Source organism: Amblyomma mixtum, chromosome 6 (genome assembly GCF_055824585.1).
Source record: "Amblyomma mixtum isolate Tamu chromosome 6, ASM5582458v1, whole genome shotgun sequence".
NCBI classification, from domain to species: Eukaryota; Metazoa; Arthropoda; class Arachnida; order Ixodida; family Ixodidae; genus Amblyomma; species Amblyomma mixtum.
The window spans coordinates 63,465,798-63,482,054 of record NC_143017.1 but is presented as its reverse complement, the minus strand read 5'-3'; positions in this window follow the sequence as shown (position 1 = coordinate 63,482,054).

Below are 16,257 nucleotides of genomic sequence, written 5' to 3'. Positions count from 1 at the left end.
GGGTCCCAGACAACGCTGGTATATTTGAGTTCTGGTCCGAAGAACGTTCTGTAGGCTAGCGATTTAAGAGTACTGGGTGTTAATGCAATGTTGCGCCGAAGGTACCCAAGGACGCAATTTGCAGAGTGGTTATGTGCGTAATATGGGTTGTTCAAGTTTGATCGCTTGAAATATGGACCCGTAAGTACTTATAATTATTGACGGAAGTAATTGGAGAGCTATTTATAGTGTATACAGGCGTGTGAAAGTTAGGACGACGGTGAAAGCAAATCAATAAATTTCTTGCAAATATTAAGAGACATGAGCCACTAGTTGCACCAATGCTGCACTTTCGAAAGATCATATTGGAGGGCGGTGCTACCTGATGCATTTGTTATAGGGCGATATATGACACAGTCGTCACGGAAGTTCACGGAAGTTCAAGAAGTTCACGGACGCTAAAAAAGTAGCAACATGCGAGTGCAAAATATGCTCCATAATATTTCAGCAAACACAGGTGAGTGAAATCAGGCGGTAATTGTACGGGGATGAATGGTTACCTTTTTGAAGCGAAAAGCTTCACTACGCGGGTCAGAGCCGAGCTTCGCGTGAGCAGGACTTGTGAGTTATGCGCATGCGCGAAACCGAGTAACGTCACGCGCCGCGCAAGTGGTCGCTCCTCGCCGCTGCCACAGCCGTTGTCGCCGCCGACTCCGTCGCCTCACCTTTTGGCGCAGCCGCGCGCTACTGCGCATGTGCGTCGCCTCCTCGCTGTCGCTACAACTGCGCGTTTCGCCTCCTCGTCCACCGTTTGACCTTTCGTTGGAGCCGCTTGTTGCCCGCGTCGAAGCCGGCAACCCTCTTCTCCGCATTCATGCAGGCAGTTTTAACCGCGCCGATTTCTGTCTCCTCCTCCGCCTCCGTACAGGCAGTGTGCGGACGGCCGAACGACTCCATCGTTATGGTGGTGCTCCCAGTAAATTGTGCGCGAGCTGCGACAGCCATGACGTCAAACCGAGCGTAACTGAAGCTTTTCGCTTGTATATCTAGGCTTAACCAGAGCTAAGCTACTGCCTAATTTTTTTTATATACTGGGATGACTTTACCGTTCCGCCAGTTACGTGGCAGTGATCAAGTTGTAAGCGATTGCAGGAATATGAGTGACAAAATGACACCGCAGATATTTTTAGCATTCTTGAGCCCTTTTCCAGAGGACCGATCCATTGATAACACCGCTGGGCTTACAACCGATTTATTCCGAGGAATTGAGCCACATTTATACATACTTCCTGCGCAAGCGCACATTTTGGACAAGGTGAGGGAAAAACTTTAGGAAGACAGATCTGAAACTCCTTTTCTGTGATTATGATTGAAGTGTCGCTTACACATATCTGCTTGTTTTTCCTGATTAAAAACACTTTCAATATAGATGTCTATGCTTTGTACAACGGAGTTGTCATGTTGTACAATCGTAGAATTTAAATGCAGCTTTAAAAGCTCGAGGAAGGATTCCAGAGTGATGCCCCACTTCTTCTGGAAGGAAATTGACCCACTGCTTTCTATTAACTGGCGCACTGCTATCAAAAGTTCTTCATGGGGCACAGAATGGGGCATAGTGGCCCGCAATGTCCACTGAAAAGCGTCCACTGAAAGTGTTGCGTGTGTGCCTCCATTTTCTGGAACTCGGTCTGTTTCGCGGGTTCCACCTTTTTGCGTTATGAAACAACTAGCCCAGCCATTTACTCTATTGAATGTTATACTGCCTGGGGAATAAAACATTCAAATGCATGTAGAATTTTTTTCTGCGTTTTTCTGTTCTAAACATCGCTATGGCGTTACAGGCAAGGACAATATTTATATTTAGGAAAAAAAGCAGGCATATAGAAAAAGGTTTAAACAAAGTAAAACATCCCAATATAAAAGAAGCAGCGACATCTTCGACAGAGGTTTTTAATTTGCCGGCAGCTTCGTGCATATACAGTGCGTCAAGTTGCATTTGCCTGTCACCGTATATATGGGTAAGAGGTTTAAGGAGAGTATACGGTGGGAAGATATATTAAGAGATGTTAATCAACGGATGCCTAAAATATGGCATTCGTGGCATCTGACTTTTGCAACACACAGGTGGATGGCATGCCACTAGATATGAAAACCTTATTGGAGCTTCAATGTATTTAGTCACATAAATCTAGTAGTAAGCATGGTTTCACTTTAATTCCAATGCTTTTTGTGGTGCTTATCGCCATTCATGATCCGAAAGTGTGTTTATTTTTTGCAAATGTGCATTTTTGTTTATATATTTCACAAATAAAGCTTCAAAGCAGATTTTCGTAGAAAGTAACTAAAGCAGCACGAAGCGTCTACATATTTGAATTAACCGTGCACGGGCAGTATCGAAGAAACTTATCTTCTGTACTACCTTCCCAACATTTCATATACCTGTGTAGGTGCGATTTGGCAAAGATTAAAATACTGCGGCTCCGGGATCAAAAATAAATTTGAGTATAGTGTATTATAATGACACTCGATACTGAAAAACACCTCGGAATGAAAGAGGACATTTCTAAACCAGGAAACTAAACAACTTTTAATCGAATGTTAAAAATGATTTGACGGCTGAAAACGCGGCTTTGGTCGTTCTTCGTGGAACCCCTAGTGCCCAAGCTTGCTTTTTTTTGTTTTTATCACAGCCGCGGGCAACTACGTCGACACCCTCTTCCGTGGCAGCCGTGAGCCCTTTGTATTGCGCCCGGTTGTCAACCTTTTTCTTTGCACCTTGTTTGGTCTGCTTCAAGCGGGAGTCATCTTCGCTTGGAGGGGAGACGGTCTAGGTTAGCTTCTTTTCCCGAAAGTTGTCGCCGCGCAGGAAAAAAGCCGCCTTTTACACAACATGGCGTCCCGTCCTGACTAGAAGATGCCACTAAACCATGCATCATTATTTATTATTGCGGCTATGGTTCTGAAAAATCCTGCAGGAACAGCGCCGAAAAGCGGTGAAAAACAAATTTCACCGTTGTGAGGATTGGTAAGAGCCGACTAGGAGAAAACATCGCAGAAACATTAATTTAATGGCGCTGTTTCGATATCTTGTTGAACCAAATCTTCGCCTCGTCTGCACTTAGTTTGAAATAGTGCTTTTTTGGTGTTTTTCGTGCTCAACATTGGACGCAATGACGGCCTTCGTTCTGTGCATTGCTGCAATCTCTTAAAGCTGCTATGGAAGTGTGCTGTATCAAATTGTTCTTTTCCGCCTTATGTTGTAATGCTAAACGTTTTTTCTTTTACTGCGCATTAGATTACCGCAAACTCCTAAGTCATCGCTAAAGTTTTCTAGTTCACCTTAGAAAGCACGCGTATTGAGCAAGTGCATGACGAGAAGCACCACTTTTCTGAGATATCACATGTTCCACTTGGATTGCAGATGCTCCCTCCCCACGATCGTAGACCAATCAATTTCTTAGTTTCCCAACCAGCCGTTAGCTGGCGCGGCTAGCGTGGACCTAGCTGGAACCAGTGGTGCTGCAGCCGCACTTTTCTACATGTCTTACGTGTCGTCTGCTACGCCTCTTGAAGGACAGGCGGTGCAGCATCTATATCTGCAGGTGAATCCTTTGTTATGGAATGAACTAAGATAGAATGTGCGTAAGCTGGCATTGGTACATGCAGGAAAAAACCACCCTGCTTAGAGGGCACAAGGGTACACAGAGTCAGGTAGGTATGAAAGGCATGATAGTAGATGAGCCGCGCTTCGCCTTCTTCCAAGTGTGTGCCTCATGCCGCCCAAGCAGTTTTTTATTATGTTCCTTTCGTCCATAGAGGAACGCAACACCAAGCAGTTGCTATGACAGATGTGCTTTAGTGCACGAGCAAAAACCCGCGCACTATTTTGCTACATGCTGCTTGATGAAAAGAACGCCAGGTGCTGCAAAGGTAGGAGATCAGCAAGAGCTGTTTGAATTCCTTGGTCTGTAATTTATGAGACTGCTGCCTTTAGTGCCAGGACTTCGTTATTTACGCCAGGTGCTGCAAAGGTAGGAGATCAGCAAGAGCTGTTTGAATTCCTTGGTCTGTAATTTATGAGACTGCTGCCTTTAGTGCCAGGACTTCGTTATTTTTTCTCCCTAGTCAGTGACGAAGAGTTTCCGACTTCGTCGCCTGTTCATCAAGATCTGTATTGCACTTGCACATATATTTAACACTCCTGCTTCCATCATCATTCTCTCAAGGCAGCTGACCGAGGCTGAAGTTTAGAACAGCTGCTCATGCAGCTTGTAGCCATTCCCGATGCAGCAACCTATGAGAATAACCTTCGGAATTTTTAGAGGCCCTGCAGCTACCTTTCTGGAGCAGAAAGCTCCACACTAGCTGCGTGCTATTTCATTGTGCACAGCTTCATGCCGCACGTCTTTAGAAGGTAGCCTCTGAGTTGCCAACTCACCAAGCATCAGCTCAGACGTAAGACATGCTTTGGCCGAGCAAGAAACTGGCGCCAAATCTTTCGGAATGACTCCATACTAACGGCTCGCCTGAATACGACGCACGTACTGTCGATGCAAGAATCCGCGGACTTGTAAACCTGCAAGTAACCACGCTTTTTACGTGACTGTCACCAGCATTGCACATTTTTTACTGTTGAGATTAACTTCGGACGACAAGAAAAAAAATCCAGAGATGTCAGTGGGCTGCGTAGTTTACGCTTATAAACTTTGATAATATCGTCATCTTAGAAATGGTGCTGATCAACTTTAGACCTGCGAGACAGTCGTTTTTTGGACGCAATATCTGCTCCCAGCTTTTAAACTTGCCTTTATCTCGAATCTGCTGAACGAGTATTGCCGCTTGTGCAGCTGGACGCAAAGCATGATGGCATGTGTAACAGTCGCTTGAAGTCATCAGTTGCACAGATTTTACCACAAAGAAGTTTTCATACTGAAAACTGCGCAAAAAACGAAGACACAGAACGAGAAGGCACGACACGGGCGCAGTTCTGTGTCTTCGTTTTTTGTGTAGTTTTCAGTATGAATTCCTACCAACTAGCCCAGTTTACCGTTCTTATTAAGAAGTTTTCACCATCCCTTCACACACAATCCAGGCAAAAAGCAGGTCGAGAATCCAAATAGCCAGCCGTTTTTGCAGCGAAAAAAACTGCGGGCTGGCAGACGATGTAGAAAAGCTCGGCTACAGTACTACTAGTTCCCTTGACCACCACTTCAGTCGCCTCCCGAGCGGAGCTGCGAAGTTGATCTTGTCTAAGAACGTTGCTCTCTGCATCACTGCCTAGAGCACGTATCAAGTGTAGTAGAGGCGAGCACGAGCATGGAGTGCGGTACAGAATTAGTATGCAAAAAGATAAGCTAAAAATGTTCAGAGAGAAGGCTGTAGTGCACATGAATTGTGAACGATTCTTTTGACTTCGTCCACCTTCAGCTTTTCAGTCTTGTCTACGTTAAGGGACGGTTTTCATGTGACAATAGCCACTTGCAGCGAGCTCTAGGCACTCGAATGTTATCCCGAAGATCCATTTCCGTCATTTCTGTCCATCTCCCCTTTAGTCCGCTCCGTTCCCTCTTACCTTAGATGTACATCTCGAACACTTTACTCTATTAGCACCGATGGCGAATAACACTGATGGCTCAAAGGCGGTGAGTAAATTTGGCGACAAAACCCTTATTCTAGTCACGCAGCTTTAGAAACAACGTATAAGTTTAAAGGAAATAATACTGTTAAGAACTGCTTATGCACTCGGTCTTTTTGCCCAATTGCGTGCACCGAAGGAAGAGAAAAAAACAAGCCTAACTTACATAACATGCAAGCGTTCAATCATAAATGAACGGGTCCTCCTTAACAATATGCGTATGTTCACACTATAGCTGTTTTTTAAACGCTGAGCAGAAACTACAAAAAAAAGAACTCCGCGAATGTCGTATTCCGGGCATAATTTCTGAGCCCCGTGGGAGAACTTACGCATATCCAGGAATATCAATGACCACATTGCTTTGCTCTTCCGCTGCCATTTCGATATAATCTTTCCATGGGCCCGTTGCTCAGTCAGTCTTACTGCCCTTCCAAACGTTGAGACAAAAGAGTGGGAAAGATAGCCGCCTGCTTGTACGTGTCTCTCTTCTTTGCAGTAATAGTGGCTTTCTTTGTCATTTTTGTGCATCGATGCTACTTTTGGAAATATAAAAGGTTGTGGCGAGAGAGCGCACTGCCGTCCCTTTTTCTGCTGTGTTATACATCCCCTCGTTCGATCCGAATTCCCATGAATCGATTACCCCATCTTATTACTTTACTGACATAAGTAAGCAATAAAATTATGCGATGTGGCTTCTTACTTGTTCTATTGCTCTGTTACTGAACTGGCCAGTATTGAAATTTCTGCTTCTTACAGGGACAGCAGTTAATTTCTTTGTTCGCAAAAACAGGGCGTACTCCAGTTAGTGGGCCGGAAGAGAAGGAGGAGAAATGGGCGGCAAGTGGTTGTGAAAGTGAGCGAAAGAGGAAGAAATCGCAGCTCTCACTGCTTGGTTCAAGATGTCCGCGAGCTAGAGAGGAAGGCACCGCCCATTGGACGGCACAGGCGCCTGGAAGCCGCGAGCCTATTCGTCTTTCTCGCCGCAATTTCTCTATGAAGAACAAGGCGCTTACCGTTGGTTACCGCCTGAGAGCGATAACCTCATTCCACCTTTACCTGCGGGAGCGTGCCGTTCGTATTCGGCCAGCTTTTAGCTGTATTTATGGGCCGCGAAGGAACACTAATCATTAGCTCTAGGGATGCCCAACCTCAGTAACTGATTATGAATACTTGAGGTGCAAACGAGACGACGAACACAACTAACAATGACTCTTGGAGCTGTGCGCATTACCACATGCACACGCGCTGAGTCCGGCAGGATCCAATAGTAAAGTCAAGGACGAAGATTTCGGGATGCAATTTAACTAGAAGTAAAAGTTCTTATGGAGTGATGCACGGTCTCCACGAACAATCGGGTTTAATTCGCATGATTGAAGCCAGCAGTTCCCGAAACGAAGGCGCATAGGGAATGTTTTTTTTTTTCTGAACGAGCTAGGGCAATAAAAATTTGAGATAAATAAAGCTTAAGGAAAAAGAACAACATGCCCCTGGTGAAATACGAACCCGCGAACTGCGAATTTCGGGTCCGGAGCTCTACCAACTGAGCTACGGCGACGGCATGTTGTTCTGTTTTTCTTCTGCTTCATTTATCCCCAATTCTGATTACCTACACACATAAAAAAAGAAAAACATGCCCTATGCGCCTTGGTTTTGGTGACTGTTGGCTTCTGTCATGCATGTCATAACGGGCCTCTCTTTTCCCTTCTCTTGTCTCCTCAGTAGCTAACGACAGCCTCGATCCTGGCAGTCTTGGTGTCATAAGTAGCATCAGAGGGTTATAGCACAGCTTTCACCCTCACAATTTGGCCCTACGTGGCACTTCGCGGTAATACAGGAGGTACTACGCCTGCCGCTAGGGTGGCGCTGGTGAACACTCTCAAGGTTCAATTACACTACGCATAAATACCCTCGAAACCAGAACACTGGACAGTCGTAGCCGTAGCACAGCTGGCAGAGCAGCGCACGCGAAACATGAATGTCGTGGGTTCGGATCCCATCGGTGGGACGTGGTTGTTTTTATTTTGCTTTGTCTGCCTCCAATTATGCTTATCTACACAAATTAAAACGAATACTTCTAATCGCGTTCGTTTCGGTGACTGTTGGCTTCCGTCAGGTATGTCGTAACGAGCCCCTCTTTTCCCATCGCCTTTAATTTGAGCAGCCGTCTCGTCTTTTAAATGAAATATTTTATCACTACACTAAATTCACCATTTTCCATTCTGGTGGGAATCACCACACAGGTCAGTGCAAATTGCTGCCAGGAGCCTACTTAATATCGGTACTTGCGAAAACAAGTTCTGCCTTCATATGAAGAATGCTTCTTTCCCGCCATCATAAGGAATGCAGAATTTTAACGCCATCGCTTGTATTTTACAATACTTACCAAACGACCCTTGTATCACTCTAGAAAGACGTACCTAAAAAAACAGTGTGTCGGTGGCAGTATGTATGTCAACGGCAGTATTTAACTTAGAGTCAGAAACACAAAGGCTAGAAAAAAAAAAGGGCGGTCCAGCTAGTAACGGTAAAAGAATAATGCTTTTAATTTTGACATAAAGCGGCATGAAGTGGATTACAAAACAAACACAAATTAACGATGTCCGGGCTGAAGCAAGGGCAGGGCAGTGGAGATGGTAGGATATGTAAGGAGAGGGGCTTAGAACGCATCATGTCTTGTAGTTTGACAATGCACACGAAGGAAATACAAACGCTGCTGAGGACGGGATCGCTTCAGCTATTTGATTATGCCAGCAGTTTTGCTTGATAGAATGTGTGATCTAAGTAAGCTGGGAACAAGGGTAAGCAATGATTAGTTCCTTCAATTGTGAATGAATGGCACTCAAATGAATGGCACTCAAATGAATGGCACTCAAATGAATGGCACTCAAATGAATGGCACTCAAATGAATGGCACGAAATGAATGGCAGTCAACAAGGGGACATGAGGTATTCTAACCCCTAGCGTCTGGCGACCTGTTCAGGCAGATTTTATATAACATTTCGCATTACAAGAAGCGTGCCACACTATGCAGATATACCGCCTATGCGTTGCGCTCTTTAAGTAAGGAAATAAAGCATGATGTGGGAATAAATGTGGCCTTTCGTATTTTCTTTTTCAGGGGTGGCACAACACTAACATATGCGAATAAAAAATCATACTGTCAAAAGAATGTTAAAAATTATTTGAGGTCAAATGTGGGCTAACCTTGAGCTACCCAACTCCAGAAATCAATGCATGCTGCGGTGTGTTATGTTGCGTCCTTTATGCACCTAGCGCCGTTCATAAACAAAGCTTAATGAGTTTTTTTCGTTCCACATCTCGTTCCTGCTCTCACCCAGGACAGCATACAATTGGTCAATGGCCAATTCAAGCGAAACATTCTCCAGTCAAGCTTGTTCTGCGTTAAAGAGTCCAAAAGCGTGGTGAAGGCACAGGTGGACTGCATGCTAGGCATGCTACAGTGGAATGTGCTCTCTGGTTTTCGGGATTGTGGTCCTGGTGCGATATGGCCCTTGGCCTCTACGTCATGGCGTTGTTTTTCGAGAATGTGCTCCTCTTCTACGGACGCACGAAGGGAGAAAAAAATTGCTGTCAAGGTGAGGTGGAAGTGAATCTTAAATTAATCTTAAATGAATGCCTGCATCAAAATTCTACACCGTCGTCATGTATACTTCGTCACCGAACGTCGCACGTCAGCAATCCGCAACGGCAAACCATCTCCTCGAACGGACCGTAACGTGTTTTCACCTGGTTATATATTTGTCCTCGACTACAAAACTGAATTTTCAATGGCGAAAAAGTATTTATTAGTTCGGAGGAGCAAGAAAATATGATCTTTACAACCGCCTTATTTCGTTTTTTCCTATTATTTCGCGTACAGCTATGTGGAAATAGTAGCAGTATAATCAAGTGATATCATTCTGTTCGTTCAAACTTTTATGGATCTGGCGACATTGTTTCCCACAACAAAGGGTATAACTTTCTACCGACTCCATACTCTTTGACCCCTTACATTCGACCGACCCCTCTTAAGAGGTCAGATCAGTCCTTGTATAACAATATTACTTTTCTCAATATATCGCAATTGCAATAACTCTTAAGAGTTAAAGAAGTTCGGCACTCTCTAACTGAAAATAAAATTAGTCTCTTATTGCATAGCTTTCGCTGGAATCTTCTCTCACACAATAACCACTAACGACCATTTGTTGCTGAAAATTTGCTGTCAAAACATCAAGACAAACTTGCACCGAAGAGGGCCCAGAATGCCAACTGCAATGCCCCAGACTATGTGGGAGCTATCATTCAGCACAATTTAATAAATTTATAAAACACCTCATTTGAGGAAAAAGTCTTGCATTTTCATTTTTATTGCTCTACATTGCTAACGCACTATGTCCAACCACAGAGAACAGCGAAGACGCATACGTTCCCTGATAATCACTCAGTACATAAATCCGCTCTAGTGAAGTTCGTTATGTGATTTTACCTACAAAAATTATTCTACACAAATTAACGAAAGTGCTCAGCAGTCAACCCAACTTTTTCAAAAAAGCAGCATATCTGCAGCTCCGAACTTTGGGACAGAAATCTGTCAGTCGTTTAGTAAATGAGGGAGTACGGAACTCAAGCTGAATACAGCAGTATTAATTATCCATTTTTTCAGTTAACTATGCTAAAATGATGTATAATGGTCGATGTCACCGCGGCCAGAAAACAAAGCAAAGACTTATTGCTTTTCGAGGCGGTAAAACCAGAAAGAACGGTCACATCCGGAATAATAGAAAGCTTCGGAACTGCGGTAAATGCACCTCCTTACTGCTTACCGGATATCGATTATTTCTTGGACGCTGTTCTCTCAGGGAGAGGGAGAGGGCCGACATGCACCCTGACATAGGCGTAATTGAAATCGCGCATGCCGCACTTTATCACAGCACCCACCAACATCGCCAATGCGTCAGCAGCACCCGCCTCAAAATGGTGTCCGGGCGGGACTAGTAATCCGTTAAGGCCATTCCGACACGGCGGCTTATTCAGTGCGTAGTTGATATGAGATCCAGGTTTGGCGTCGTTTGACCTCGCTGCTCGAAAATAGCTACTGTGCGCTATCATGCCAGCAAGGAAGCACGTAATATCCTGTGGATTCTTTTCGCAACCTTCTTTATGCCTTGCGGCTGCAAAATGTTTTCGCTCCGCCCAGTTCGGGCAGCCGACCTGGCGGACACTGTGAAAGGGGACGCACTCTCATCATCATTGTCTTGAATTCAGAATAGTATGTAGGTCAAATGTTTTAGGGGAATCCCCCAAGGTGGAGTAGATTTGTAATAAGGGAGTAATTACTCATTGGCATCCACCCGAGCGCAGCCATACGGCTACAAAGGAAAGCTATACAGCTTTCTCAGAAACTTCGTAGTTAAAGAAACATTCGTCCTGGTCCGGGGTTCGAACCCAGGACCACCGCTACACCGGAGCAGTCGCTCTACCAATTGAGCTAACCAGGACGGCAAGCTTATGATAGGGCGAGAACGAATTGATCAGTAACTCGAAGTGGGAACAGTGTTGGTCAAATGTTTTAGGGGAATCCCACAAGGTGGAGTAGATTTGTAATAAGGGAGTAATTACTCATTGGCATCCACCCGAGCGCTGCCATACGGCTACAAAGGAAAGCTATACAGCTTTCTCAGAAACTTCGTAGGTAAAGAAAAATTCGTCCTGGTCCGGGGTTCGAACCCAGGGCCACCGCTACACCGGGGCAGTCGCTCTACCAATTGAGCTAACTAGGACGGCAAGCTTATGGTAGAGCGAGAGCGAATTGATCAATCACTCGAAGTGGGAACAGTGTTGGTCAAATGTTTTAGGGGAATCCCCCAAGGTGGAGTAGATTTGTAATAAGGGAGTAATTACTCATTGGCATCCACCCGAGCGCAGCCATACGGATACAAAGGAAAGCTATACAGCTTTCTCAGAAACTCCGTAGTTAAAGAAAAATTCGTCCTGGTCCGGGGTTCGAACCCAGGACCACCGCTACACCGGAGCAGTCGCTCTACCAATTGAGCTAACCAATACGGCAAGCTTATCGTAGGGCGAGAGCGAATTGATCAATAACTCGAAGTGGGAACAGTGTTGGTCAAATGTTTTAGGGGAATCCCCTAAGGTGGAGTGGATTTGTAATAAGGGAGTAATTACTCATTGGCATCCACCCGAGCGCAGCCATACGGCTACAAAAGAAAGCTATACAGCTTTCTCAGAAACTTCGTAGTTAAAGAAAAAATCGTCCTGGTCCGGGGTTCGAACCCAGGACCACCCCTATACCGGAGCAGTCGCTCTACCAATTGAGCTAACCAGGACGGCAAGCTTATGGTAGGGCGAGAGATGAAACGGTTTTCGAAAGCACAACACAAGGCAGAACAATGGAGCAGATGCGAGCAAAAAGCGACATCATTAAAAAAGTTTGAAGCATAGTAAAGGGAAAGGTGCAGGTGTTCTTTCTGATAACAGCCGTAAGAAGCAGACGGCGCCCCTGAGATCGGGATCGCATATGAATAAGTGTGATTAGGATTGGTTTTGTTTGGTTTATGGTAATTTAACGTCACAAAGCGACTCAGACTATGAGGGATGCCATAGTAAAGGGCTCCAGAAATTTGTACCGCCTGTGGTTCTTTAACGTGCACTGAAATCGCACAGTATTTTCAAAAGCGTTAATTATCTATGCTCTTCTGCTATAGTAACCATTCGTGTTTTTGCACGTAACTGATTGGAATTTTTCACTGCATGTAGCTAATTGATTCTAAGGAGAAAAGCAAAGGCCTTCATGGAGTGTTTTTGACGAAATAAGGATGCAGGCTGTCAGGCATCCACAGACGTTTACTGAATTTTTACAGAGGTGACACCAGTGATAAGAGCATTGTGCTTAGATGGATAAGAAGTTTAAACAACAAATACCAGCGCTGAAGAGAAACCATGCAGTGGAAGAACATAAACTGCGACCACTGACTCGAACCGTGAGCCAGTAAACGAATTGACGCTGGCCTAAATGCATTGCATGTGAGGGAGACTGCTTTAAATTGTACATTTGTGTTGAGAGAGATTTATTATACAAGCGGGCCGATTTTGAACGACGTGTCAGTTAATAAAAACCTTATACTAAATTTTCTGTTACTTTCGGTGCCGCCCACGTGTTTTGTTTCCTTGAATTCGATTTTTGATTTGTGCTACTATTCGGAAAAAATTCGCACTCCAAATAAAGGAACACCGCAAGGGTCAGTTATCTCACCCCTACTCTTCAACATAGCTATGATAGGCCTAGCTCGAAAACTAGAGAACATCGAAGGCATCAGGCATGCAATGTATGCTGACGATATAACAGTCTGGACAAACACGGGCTGTCTCGGAGAGAAGGAAGAAAGGCTACAGCAAGCGGCCTTTTGTGTAGAGCAATACCTCGCAGAAAGAGGACTCTCATGCTCGACCGAGAAATCGGAACTGCTGAGAGTCTGGAGAGGCAAGCAAAACCGGACCGTCCCAACCAACGAGGACCTAAAACTCAACGTCTACATAGAAGGGACGCCCATACCCGAAAAGACAACAATAAGAATTTTGGGCATATGGGTTCAATCCAACCAGCGCAGTACTCACACTTTTACCCTACTGAAAGCAACAACGCTACAAGTCGCACGCATGATCACCCGCATCACCAACAGGCGACATGGCATGTGTGAAGAAGACACACTAAAACTAGTCAGAAGCCTAGTAGTTAGTCGAATCACGTACAGCCTACCCTACCAGTGCCTCAACAAAAATGAAATACAACAAGCGGATGCCCTGCTACGCAAAGCGTATAAGACAGCGCTCCGACTACCACGCAACACGTCTACAGAAAAAATCATGGCCCTGGGATTACACAACACCTTTGAGGAGCTACGAGAGGTGCAGCTTGAGTCGCAAAAACTCAGGCTGTTGCAAACAACGACAGGAAGAGCGCTCCTGCAGAGGCTCGGATACCGCGAGCAGATGCGAGAAATGTCGAGGACGGCAACGATCCCCGACGAGCTTCGAAAGACCCTCAAGGTAGCGCCAATACCAAAAAACATGGATCCCAACCTCCATCGAGGCACAAGAGAAGCGAGGGCCGAATTCATCGAGAAAACATACGCTCCTCAAGCCACGACCGTGTATACAGACGCGTCTTGGAGAGGAGGAGATACCAAAATCGCTGTAGCGGCGGTGGTCGATTCGTCTTTACGCGAAATGACCAGCGCATCTCTCCGAGGCTGCACAGCTGCAGAGTCCGAGGAAGTAGCCGTTGCTCTAGCGGTGGCGGATGGCTATAGAACCGGGCGGTAACTAACAATACTTACGGACTCTCAAACAGCCTGCCGAAATTACATGAATGGCAGGATAGGTCGTCACGCGCTCCGTATACTCCTCGCAGCGAGTGACAGAATTAAAAACCGGGAAGAACAAAACGACAAGATCCGACACAAAATTGTGTGGGTACCGGAGCACACGGGGGTGGCAGGGAACCGAGAGGCCGACAGGATAGCTCGAGGATACATTACTTTCCGAGCTTCCGACGAGACCGCGGAACTCGCGCCAGCACCCAGGGAATACTCGGCCATACTACAAAACTATAGAGGCAGAAGAATGCGATATCCCCCACCGCACAAATCTCTCAGCAGAGAGGAAGCTGTCACTTGGAGACAATTACAAACAGGCTCTTTCCCAAACCTACATATACTAAACAAAATGCACCCTACGATATACACGAACAAATGTCCCTGGTGCGACGAAAAACCTACACTATACCACATCACATGGGCCTGCCAAAACATAGACGTGGTCCCCAAAATACAAAACCCGAGTGCGGAGCAGTGGGAGTCTCTGCTGTCCAGCGACCGCTGCGAAGACCAACAAGGTCTGGTACAGCGAGCTCAACGGGCGGCAGTGGCCAGCGGAGCCCTGGACTGAGGGCAACCGACCACTGATTAGAGGCGGACGACTTCGACAGAGAAGGCTCCTGGGGGTAGAACCAAGACGTCTCTGAAGATGCCCCCAAACCGCAGGAAAAACCATTAGTGTAAATAAAGTTTTCCCTTCCCTTCCTTGTGCTACTATTCAGAATACAGCACGAAGTGGGAGTGAAAGAAGAGAAAGAGGGGCCGTAATGAAGAAAACGAAAATTGTATTCGAGGAAAGGAAATCACGCAGTAGCTGTCTCACATATCTCGGTGGACACCCGTCAAAATCATGACACCTCTGCTGACAAGCTTCTGCTTACAACCTTCTGTCGACAACGATGAGGCATTAAAGGCTTTCGCCTTAAAAATCTGGGAATTGTTAGGTACATTTGAAGCAATCAGTTTTTCAGTCCGTGTAAAGCAAAACGGTATGTTGCGTTTTAAAAGGGGTAACAAAGGTTTCCAGATACCTTTACATCAAATGGCTTTCTTCCCTAAAGATATCCCCTAAGGTTTGTTTGGTTTCAAATGCGGTGTCATGTACTGCTAATATCGTTCATCGCTTATACTACATTTTCTAAGTAAGCAGCTGTTTTGTACTTTTCAGTACACGTTGGATCCTCTCGCAAAATTTTATCTTAAGTCGTTTTACACAGTTACCTATGATTTTCCGTTTGTTTTCACTAATGACCTCAATCTAAGAGTTTGCCTTCGTTCATCTTCACTTGTAATTAGCTTTAACACCACAAAGGCACCGCTACCATAACTACTTTAATGCCAGAAGGCAAAAAAAAAGATACCGAATAGCCTTGTATTCATAGTACTGTAAAATCAAGCCACTTTTATGCGCATTGGTCTCTAACCTCGGCGGATTTCTTTGATGTCGTTAGTATTTATACGTGCCTGTTTTCTATTTCTTTTTTATTGGCTTGCATTGAATATTGCCTTGTACATGCGGAATTAATTTTTTTGTTTTATTAAAGTACTGCTATTCCTCTCATTTGATCATTCCGCAGGCTCAAAATAGAGGACAAATTCAATGCAAATACAATTACGTTTGCCTTTCCTCGCATCGAAAATTAAAGAGAGAAAGGCTGCCTCACGTCAACATTGCAAGAGTACAAATTCCAGCCCTCTATTCAGTACCCGCTTTTCCGGCCTTCGCGCTTAATTTAGCATTCAATATAAGTCCGGTCTGCGGTCTTCAGCCTACTGCGTCTCCAAAGGCTTGACGTTATGAAAGCATCCCCAACCTCCTCTGTTATACGTAACACCTACACAATCTCCTAATCTCCAGGAGGATTGGAGATGAGGTTAGCCCAACACATCTCAGAACCCGGGCATGTACTGCAAGTGCCTTCCACAAGACTCAAATATTGTAGCTTCCCGGAAGTTTCTATGCAGGTCTTGATTCACGGCGGTATCGACAAGACGGCAGAAAGCTATGCATAGCATGTGATGTCGGAGATCACAGGGTTTCGAAAGTTTCCGTGACTCAATTTCGGCAGCCAGCCTGCGTGGGCAGTTTAAAGTACGCCGCAAAGCAATGCATGCCCTACATTCCGTGGCTATGAAAGTTCCTCGCTTTCGATAGATATGAATTTTCTCGCTAATTAGCGCCTCCTACACGTACTGCAACAACAATGGAGCTGAGAAATATTGCTGCATTCGGCTCCTCTGATAAGAAT